The sequence below is a fragment of the Lactuca virosa genome, chromosome 4, assembly GCF_052849685.1.
Source record: "Lactuca virosa cultivar CGN04683 chromosome 4, Lactuca_virosa_CGN04683_v6, whole genome shotgun sequence".
Lineage (NCBI taxonomy): Eukaryota > Viridiplantae > Streptophyta > Magnoliopsida > Asterales > Asteraceae > Lactuca > Lactuca virosa.
The window spans coordinates 258,842,682-258,854,113 of record NC_136429.1 but is presented as its reverse complement, the minus strand read 5'-3'; positions in this window follow the sequence as shown (position 1 = coordinate 258,854,113).

Genomic DNA, 11,432 nt, shown 5'->3' with positions numbered 1-11,432 from the left:
AAGTTTAAGTAAAATGACACCACAACCCTTTCTATGGGTACTAAGCAGATACAAGTTATATAAGACTCAGAGTAAACAAACAATCGATTGTGCGCATCTGCCCTAAGCTCACAACCAAACAAGGAACAGGAATTAAGGCAGATAGCACACATTCCATTGGTTGTTAGATCATTGTCATATATAACCCTGGTGTATTCACTTGTTACTCATGGAGTTAATTGTAATGGATCCTTTATATCTAATGAAGAAGTTCTTTAAGAAAACCCTTATTTCTTATAATAAAATGGTGACCATAGTGACTACTTTTATAATAGCTTAGTTTATACTGCTATACATAATCTAATATCATATAGAAAGTTAATTGAGCGAATCTGCCCTAAGCCCACAACCAAACAAGGAACATGGAGTAAGGCGGAAAGCATACATCCAACTACCTATTGGGTATTAGTTTTATATATAAACATGGTGTATAAACTAAGGTATTATAGAGTTACTCAGCTAAGGTCTTTTAAATTGTACTGGTTTAATAAAAAGGATTAAACCCTTTACTGGGAAGTTTCTATTTTTGTATACCAAAAGTACTGATTTTCGAAAGTATGTTTTGTACTAGAAAAACTGTGCTTTGACTATGTGTCCTATAACCTGACCCATACCTGGTACCCTTATGATGACTTAATGTATACTAAGCATACATATATATATAGGATCGGGTAGAAAATAGATTGGGTGAATTCGTTCCAAGCCCACAACCAAACAAGGAACAGGAAATGAAGCGGAGAGCACACATCCTATTACCTGTCGGACCCTATTAGTATATATATATATATATATATATATATATATATATATATATATATATATATATATATATATATATATATATATATATATATATATATATATATATATATATATATATCCTGTGGTGTATACATTAAGGAATAATAAGGCTAGCATTATGGTCCTATCTTTTAATCGTATCCTTCTACCAAGGCATCTTCTGTTATGTGCGAGACTCGACTGTTCCGTTTGTCGTTTGTAAAAATGTATATTTTCCCTAATTTATAACTATCTTGACTCGAAAATAGTTTGGGTTGGACTTTCGAGTGGTAATGTCACTTTATGAAAGAAATGGGAAATGTAAGTACACAGTTGTTGTTTATAATGACATGCGGATGTACTAATAACCTAAAAACATATTTGTTTTATTACGATTGTAATGTGAAGGCTAGAACCCTTACTATACGCTCTCCCTGTCAAGAGATTAGGGGAACTAAACACGACCTCTACAAATTATTGCAAGCCGTGTAATTCACATTAAAGTATATGATCGTGTATACCCAATATAACTATCACCTTTTGTTTAAAACAATCAGTTAGTGATTCATTGGTATAATTAGATCCTGTATGTGTTTTCTCATGCTATAGCAACCTAACTTGTTTGTTTTGTACTGTATCTTGTACGTTCTCTCTGTATGGTATTGTTTGATTCTCTTCACTATCTGTTTTGTATGGTATTGTTTGTTTCTGTGCTTCAGTGTACTAGAAGTAATGAATAGCATTCTCCTAAACTATACCTATTATAGCTTACTAATGTTCTACTTGGACTGTTACTGGAAAGACTCGTTTATCTAATAAGTTATGTTTGTACTTTAAAAACAAAGTTTTGTATAACTAGAAAGTAACATAACTTTAAAGAGTTTTTGAAATGTTTTGATAACTTATAAATGGCATAAGTAAGATTTACACAATTATCATTGTGTTCAACTTGTATCCCCCCTTAAACAGTTAAAACAGTTAAAAGATTCATTACGGGGTATGAACTCACCCGATGTGGGTGATTCAAACGGGTATGCGTGTATGGATGAGAAGTTCCACGAATGAAGTCCCGAGACACAATAAGTCCTAAATTACATATCTTGGCATATATTGACATAAATATAATGTTTATAAGCAACCAAATGCAAGGAAACACCTTACGGGACTAGGAAACACTTTACCCAAGTGTTGGAATCACATGTGATTCACTAAATGGGAGTGTACGGCCATATTGATGGGTGTGCGACCATGGGTGTGCGGCCATGGGAGTGTACGGCCATATTGATGGGTGTGCGGCCATGGGTGTGCGGCCAGGGGAGTGTGGGGGCACACACTCATGGTAAAGAGTGCACAAAATGTTTTCCAAATGGTAGGGAGGCTTGTAGGACTGATGCTCATCAAGTGTTGAAGCTAGAAAGGCACTTTGGAGGCCCTAAGGCACCAAACAAAGGGGTGTACGGCAATATGAGTGTGTGCGGCCACACACTCCTTGATGAACATGGTTTGGACGTTTTCTAAGGCTCATACCTGGTAAATAACAAGCTTAGGGGATGGTACTTACAACATGGAAGCCTTTAGGGGTGTTTGAAGGGTGTTTTGAGGGTTTTTTAAGGGGTGTACGACCACATGAGTGTGTGCGGCTGCATACACCATAAGATCACGAGTTCTGGGCATTTCGAAGGGCTTAAACAAGTGTTCTTAACAAGATCTAAGCTTAACGAAAGGGTACTTACGATCCAGAAGCTCGAGAAGGTCTAAAATCACCAAGAACAAGTGTGGGTTCTTGGTGTTCTTGGTGTAACTTGAAGATCTAGTCAAAACACGATTTTCAAATGGATGAAATCAAAGGTTGTAACTAGTTTATGAAGATTAACAACAAACCAAAGGAAGAACACTTACCAACTCAAAGATCTAAGCTTAAAAATCAGATGGTAGTTGAGAGCAAAATCGAGTTCTAAGCTTGGGAGGGTGAAAAGTGATAAAAGGAGGTTGAGTCTACCCCTTGTACATGTGAGAGTGCTGCCAGGAAAGGGGTGTGCGGCCGCACACCCGTGTGTTGTGTTGGAGTGTAAGGCCCGGTTTTGATGCTAGAAGTGTACGCGATCCATTCCTATGTTCAATGCTTGAATGTACTGACCTTTGGACCTTTATATGGACTTCAAACGAGGCTAAATGATAGCAGAAATGCGTTTGACACTCAGTCGAGTTGGCTGGCGGAGCTTTACCAGGCAAAAATTTAAAATTTTTCGGGTTGTCACATCATCCCCCCGTTAGATGGAATTTCGTCCAAAAATTAGCTTTCTTATCCGTACTACTGGGGGTGCGCTCCTTTGATTTGCAGAATACCCACTTGTAGACCTGGAAACTTTGCCCTAATGTCCATGATAGGATTTGTACTTGGTCCGTCTATCATTACCTCGTGTATACAAGTCGTATATAATTAGGGTTAGTAAGACGGTCGGATGTACGACTCTGCCCCAGGTCCACAACCAAACAAGGAACAGGAGATAGGGCGAAAACACACATACTAAATCTGCGTAATCATAATCATATACCACCCTCGCGTATACACGGAATAGTAATAGGTGGGTTGTATTCGTCCTTAGCCTCTGCGCTCGAACTTGGTCTGCTGGACGAGTGGTATTGCGTGACGGTCTGCGGACATCTGACGATAAGGCTTCGGAGGACAAAGTACTCATCGCACGAGTACTTCGGGGGTTTAGAATACGAAAGATAAAACTGAGGGTTAGGTCGGACTTTTGATACGAAAGACGAAAGTTTCGAGAACTTGCCGATCAAGGCGATAGAAACATATAAACTCAGTATGGTGAGGACCACGCCAACTCATGACGAATGAAAGTAACGGACTCTTTACTGAACAAAGTTTTGGTCAAATGAAAGAAACGTCTGATATACGACGATGTATCCCTTGTATGATCGATATTGTACTCCTAGTATGTTCGACAATGTACTCTTTGTAAATGTTCCCGTGTTTCCTTGTTTTCTCCTGGAAGTTAACACTCCTACGTATCGTACCTCTATGTGCGAATACATACAAACAAAAGTGCTCTACTAATTGGTGGGGATACTTTATATCATAATCCTCTTTGGTACCACTACAATCGCCTGCCATATACAAGTTATGAATAATTAAGATGAACCAGGCAGTCGACTGAGTAACTCTGCCTCAAATCCTCAACCAATTAAGGAATGGGGACCTAAGCGGAGTCACTCACTCTAAGTCTGCAACATCTTAGTTGTGCACAATCTTGATGTATGTGGTAAACCATAATAGCTTCTCTAAGGGATCTTTTAGTTCTCTTGAATACTGTGACCTATTTCAACATGTAAGTTTTTATAGTTACTTTTAAGCGTTATGCACAAATTTTAATCTTACATGAATATAAAATTAATTTTAAAAGTAATTTCTATTTCGAAAACGTACCGCTACTCGTCGACGACTCCGAGGTAGATTCTCCTGCGGTGATCATCAGAATGCGTCCATCCGCGTCTGAGTTCCTTTTTATCAGGCAGTCCCTCTAACAGTGTCCAGTCCCACCACCGCCATGACAAGCTTGGTTTTCTTCAGCTCCGGGGACTTGGGAGATCGGTTGAGCCGGTGCCTTGCAGAAACGGACTGTGTGTCCCTTTCTGTGGCAGTTCAGACACTGCATTTCCCAGCATATTCCGGTGTGGTGAAAGTTGCACTTTCCACACTTTGGAAGGTTTCCAACATATCGACTGGCAGGTGTTGAGGTAGTAGGCGTCGTAGCGGCGTACATAGTACTCGCTCGTTGCTCTTGCGGGGTGTCTTGTGTTGTTCGCTTCTTCTTCCTCTTGTTCCCCGACTTCTGATTATAGTCCTCTTCCCTCGATGGATCGGGAATAGGAACTTTTACACCATGGCAGACTCCATGGTCGATGAGTCATTGAGCCAGGCATTTAGCACTATCGAATGTGGCTGGGTTAGAAGACAACACATTTCCTTGGGTCGGAGCAGTCAGACCCCAAATGTATCTTTCTATCTTTTTGCTCTCCGAGGTAATCATCCCGGGGCATAGAGCTGCTAGTTCGCTGAACCGGTCGGTGTAGGTCACTATGTCTGAGCCGACCATAGTGAGATCCCATAGCTCTTGTTCCAGTTTTTGAATCTCGCCTAACGGGCAGTATTCCTCCCGCATTAACTCTTTTAGGTTTTCCCAACCTATTGAGTTAGCCACTGATAGGGTCAGTGACTTAACATGGCTGTTCCACCATGTTAGGGCCTTGCCAGAGAAGGTGCAGGCAGCAAACTTCACTTTGCTTCCTTCTGGGCATAAACAGATTTCGAAGATCGACTCTGTTTTCTCGAACCATTGCATAAGGGCAATGACTCCTTCAGTCCCATTAAAGGACAATGGCTGGCAATTGGTGAAGTCCTTGTAGGAGAACTCTCTCGAGTGCACGAGGACCTACCCTCGAGTAGAATTAGTAGGCGTTCCACCTCCACTGGTACTGATGGGATGATATTGAGCCATGGCTGTTGCCACAGCCGCGGCCACTGCAGCGTTTATAGCTGCCATATCGATTTGCGAAGGAGGCGGTATTGGAGTTATCGGAGTAGTGCGTCTGTTAGATCTGCGAGGAGGTATCTTTGCTAAAAGAATATGTGACAACCCGAAACTTTTATCCCGTGCAATTGATCTTTAAATCCATATTAAATTCGATTCTTATCATCTTTTAACAAAATTGTGGGTCCATATGAGTGTTCTAGGCTTAGTATAACTTAGAAATGAGTCTTAAGAAGGGTTAGAAAGTGTGTAGTATCACAAAATCGGGCCAAACACACCAAAGAAGGTATGTGCGGCCACACACCCGTGTGTGCGGCCAGCCAACCGCACACCCAGCCGCACACACCCTCCGGCCTCACACCCGACCCTATATATAGAGGAGACCCCCTTCATTCACTTTTTTCTCCTTTTGGCTGCACCCTACTCTCTCTCTCTCTCTCTCTCTACTTTCTCTCTCTAGAAACATCATCCAAGAACACTCTAAGGGCCTAAAAAACATGAAGCACTCCATCGTTCAGCTTGTTATATTGGTAAAACACCTAAATCTAAGCCTAAAAATCATAGTGTTCTTCGTGTTCTTCGTCACTTGAAGGTGTACGGCCGCACACCTTCATAAGGTGGCCGCACACCCCCTTAAAGCTCTCCAAGGTGAAGAGTTTGGCCTTCATTCACGAGTAGGACTTAGTATTATCACAAGAACACCTCAAAATCGACGTTTCGGGCACAAATGAGGAGTGTACGGCCGCACACTCCTGTGTACGGCCGCACACACCCTCTGTACGGCCGCACACATGGCCTGGCCGCACACCTGGCCGCACACACATAAAAGTTGAGTTTGGTGGCCTTACACTCAAATCTAAGGCCCTACACTCATTTAGGGACTTCAATAGGTGTTCGTAACACTTAATTCTAAGTGTTTTCATGTCCCTAAGGTGTGTCCATGTGTCTATTAATGGTTATATGCTCTAAGTGTATTCAGATAAGTGTTATCACATGTTAATAGGATCCACTTGCGTACGACACATCGGTTGACACTCAGCATTCGTAACCGATCACACACCCAGATCCTATGTCAAACGGTGAGTTCATACCCCTACGCCTTTTCCGAGTCTTTCATGTTTTCAAGGGGGGAATACAAGAAAAAGTACAAGGAAACTTGTGCTCAAATTACCTCATTTTGCATAAAATGATTTTATGTTCGGTATGCTTTTAACTCAGAAAACCGTTTTACAAATCGATTAAGAAATCAACTCGTAAAAACAGTTTTCCAATCTAAAGCAAGAAATTTGTGAATCACATAATAATATGTATTATCTTATAAAGGATTCATGCAAATCATAAACAGGATTTTCGTACTATTACTTGTAAATTTGTTAGGTTAAGTTTGAGACATGTCCTTGGTAAAACTCCCCTAGATTCGAGAGTGGAGGACTACGACTTATAACCAGAATCTCTTGGAGGGAGAGCGTGACTATTGTGTATAGATCTATATGGGACTGACTATCCAGCACCCTCGCTGCTAGCTACAGCGGAACCGTTAGGTTCAGGGGTGACAAAGTCATAAACGATATTGGCCCCCGTTCGTGCCTTATCTAGTCTAAGTACGGTTATGCCACTCATAACTTAGGTAACAAGAATTTACTTATGTAATAATGAAATCAGTGAACTAACCTCAGAGTAATAACCGATTTGATTACTAGAGGGCATCAGTAACGCCCTTAGGATCTAGTTCACTACCTATTTTATTAGTTTTATTTATGTAATAAGGCTAATACATCTCACAGCGAGTAACCAGGGTTTTTCAAAGAAACTACATCTATCGATACAAGTATGGTAGATACTTGTACACCTCGTATCAGAATCGGAAATCAACTATCGACTTTTAAGGAAAATATAGGGTTTTCCTGGGATAACATAACCTTTCATAAGCAGGCTGTTTATCGTGTAACTAAAGGATAATCAAACTTCTTTCATAAGAAAATATGGGATTTTCTTGGGGAACAACTTTTCAAAGAATCAAAGAAACATTTCTTTCACCAGAATTAAACGCTTATGAAATCACGAGCTTTATGCAGATATTTTTAAAACTGCTTGTATTCTCAGGGCATCAATAGACAGGTACTCTTGCTGACTTTTGGAGAAGACGGAATATTCTGAAGTCACGTCTTTTACTTTTGCTATATATACTGTGCACACCCCCAAACCAGAACGGCGGAATCGTTCGAGGGCGGATGACTTGATGTAGTATCGTAACAGTTGAATACATAGTAAAGAAAGTAAACCAACCATCATATACATAATTTAAAAGTTACATCGTTGAATAGTACTTGTTTCAAAACAAATTACAATATGATGATAAAATGAGTTTTAAACTGACGCCTTAGCGTCACTTCTCCAAAAGCTGAAGTTACCTGTATTACTGAATCCCTGAGAAATACAAGTAGATTTGAAAGAGTAGATCAACGTTTAAGCTGGTGAGTTCATAAGTATTTAATGTAAATGTTTGTATAAATCTGAATGAATTGTTTGTATATGTTTGAAAACTCCTAGAAAATCCTATATTTCCTACTAGTATAAAAGTAGTCTTCTGCGAAGACCCAACTGATTTGAATGTTTGCTTTTAGAAAGCCAATGTTTTTCCATAAATACGTGGTAGTTTAAAAGTTCCAAAACTGAAATGCAAAAGTGTTTTTCATGCCTAGGATAGTAGATTTATGTATGTATAAAATCACTAAGGCATTTGATAACCCCGTAAATCAACGTGTTTTTAATACTCCATGTGAGTTTTATAACCATGCTATTGACCCAGACTGCCTGTAACAACGTTCTTCAGGCGTTGGAATGTTATGACGATTGTCACCCCAGACTTGCCAGTCTAACTGTAGCTAACAGTTTAGGTGCGGGATTGTCAATCCCGTATAGATCTATACACAAGAATCACGCTCTCCCTACAAGAGATTATGGTATATAATACATGACTTTAACTGCATACTTGAAAGTACGTGAAGTTGAATGTCTCACAAAACTTAGTATCAAATAGATTTACGTATGAAAAGTCCATTTGTTCTTGTATATGAAAGTATTCCCTTGATGTAGTATTTATAATATGTGAAATCTCATGAATATCTAGTAAACTGTACCTATTATAGTTTTTCCAAAAGTCTGATTTATTTGTATGATAAACCCTAGTGTAGTGTCGACTTTGTATGTAAAGTATAATGTTTGTAATAACATTATTTAACATTTATACTTGAAATATAAATGAAGTGTTTCATATTTACTTAACACCATGTTTTATTCCAAAAGACAAGCGTTATCGTGATATGTTGTATGAGAATATTGTCGTATTGATTATAAGAAAAGTAATATGAAAGATTTATGTTATTCACACGAGGATAATCGTGTGTTTACTTGTATTCCCCCCCCCCCCTTAAAAGTGTATAAAAGCATTTAAAAATGTAGTTATAGGGGTATGAACTCACTTGATTGAAGTGGTTATTTTGAAGTAGTCGAGAGAAGAATCGAGCAGAACTTTGACTAGAGAGAGTTGAAATCTCAGGATTCTCGGGGATCTCGGGAGTGTAGAACTTCCTTCGGGAAGGCTTCTCGAGGTAATCACGCAAAGTAACGACACTTAGATGGAAAGAGATGAGCACCAAACCCGGCACCCTTAAGCTTCTATTTATAGGGGCTGATTTGGGGTCTCACGTCGTTAGTTTTGGATTCTCACGTCGTAAGGCTTAGTCAGCATGATCCTCTTCGACGATTTGACGTGGCTGACACTCTAGAACCCATCAGTCACGAGCTCACGTCGTGAGCATCGTTCCCTCACGTCGTGAGGCTGAGTCAGCCTTGGGTTTTGTGTCCCGAACTTGTAAAATCCGTAACTTTCACGTACTAGCTCCGATTTCGACGTTCTTTATATGCACGCGTAGGTGTGAAAAGGCTCTACAAATCTCGTTTAGACTCCGTCGGCTATTTTTGAATTTATTTTTATTATATTAATTTTAACAGGCCGGACCTGGAAAAGTTCGTTTAAATGCCTTAGCTCCTTCATCTGGTGTCCATTTTCGTCAGACTTTTTACTGTGGTATTCCTATTGTCGGGGTCTTCAACTTTCGTTTAGGTTGTTTCGGTCAAAAGTCTCTCGATCTCTAGTTCGAGTTTTTAACTGTCTACTACTATGTCCGAAACTTCGAAAAATCATAACTTCCTCATACAAAGTCCGATTTGGGCGTTCTTTTTATGTATGTTCACGGTTTAACGATATCTACGACTTTCATTTAGATACCTAAGGCTAAAAGTTATTGTATTGAAAATTCGCGTTTTACGTTTCACAATATTGACGGTTTTGCTGTGTATCTTAGGTTGGTCATAACTTCTTCGTTATAACCCGTATTTTAGTGTTCTTTATATTTCTGAAAACCTTGACATGATAACTATCTTTTTAGGCAACCCAATAGAGACTTTTGAACATTCTATTTTTGAAGCAAATTTCATTATATCAGAAGAGATTACAATTCTTGACTTTTTAGGTCATTACATTGATTCGAGATATCGGGTTGTCACATCATCCCCCTGTTAGAGGGAATTTCGTCCCGAAATTTAATGTAAGATAAACATTTGTGGATTAGGAAAAGAGATGCGGATACTTTTGTTTCATTTGATCTTCGCGCTCCCAAGTGTATTCAGGTCACCGCTTTTCATTCCAGCGGACCTTCACAATGGGTATGCGACTTTGTTTTGTTCGTTTAATTTCCCTATCCAAGACCTTAAGGGGTTCCTCCACGAAGTTGAGGCTCTCGTTGACCTCGATCTCGTCGAGTGGGATTACAAGAGTCTCGTCGGCTAGACACTTTTTCAAGTTGGAGACGTGGAAAGTAGAATGTACGCTACTCAGTTCGCGCGGTAGATTGAGTTTGTAAGCTACTGGGCCGATTCGGGCAAGAATCTCGAAAGGCCCTATGTATCTTAGATTGAGCTTCCCACGCTTTCCGATGCGTATCAAGCCCTTCCAGGGTGAGACTTTCACAAGAACGCGGTCTCCCACCTGGAATTCTAAAGGTTTCCTTCGCTTGTCTGCGTAGCTTTTCTGTCAGTCTCTAGAGGCTTTCAATCGTTCACGGATCTAAACGATCTTCTCTGTCGTTTCCCAAATGATCTCCGGACCTGTGAGAGTGCTGTCAGGAACTCGTCCTTTAGCTAACTGGGTATCACCCACCTCAGCCCAGCACAGAGGGGATCTGCACTTCCGGCCATAGAGGGCCTCGAATGGAGCAGCCTTTATGCTCGTGTGATAACTGTTGTTGTAGGAAAATTCGACAAGGGGTAAATGAGTATCCCATGCCTTCCCAAAGTCGATCACACAAGCTCGCAACATATCTTCCAAGGTTTGGATAGTTCTCTCACTTTGTCCGTCTGTCTGTGGATGGTAGGCTGTACTCATATCCAGCCTAGTTCCTAAGGAACTTTGTAGCGACTGCCAGAATCTCGAAGTGAATCTACTATCTCTGTCTGAGATAATGGATATGGGAATACCGTGCAGTCGTACAATTTCCCTAATGTAGATTTTTGTAAGCTTCTCCATCTTGTCTGTCTCTTTGATAGGCAGGAAGTGTGCGAACTTGGTCAATCTGTCGACGATGACCCATATGGTGTCAAGCCCACCCTTTGTCTTGGGCAATTTGGTTATGAAATCCATAGTAATCCGCTCCCACTTCCATTCCGGTATCTCCGGCTGTTGTAGAAAACAGGGGGGTTTCTGGTATTTGACTTTGACCTTTGCGCAAGTAAGGCACTTACTCACGAAGGTAGCAATCTCTGCTTTCATGTTAGGCCACCATTATAGCTTTTTAAGATCCAGATACATCTTATCCGAACCTGGGTGAACGAAATAACGAGTGTTGTGCGCCTCTTTCATGACCAAGTCTCTGAAACCATCGTGTTTCGGTGTCCAGATCCGATCCATGAGATATAAAGCTCTGCCACCCTTGACTTCCAAGTTCTTCTCCATCTCCCTCAGGGATTCACTCGCCACATTTTCAGGTGTCAAAGCGTCAAGCT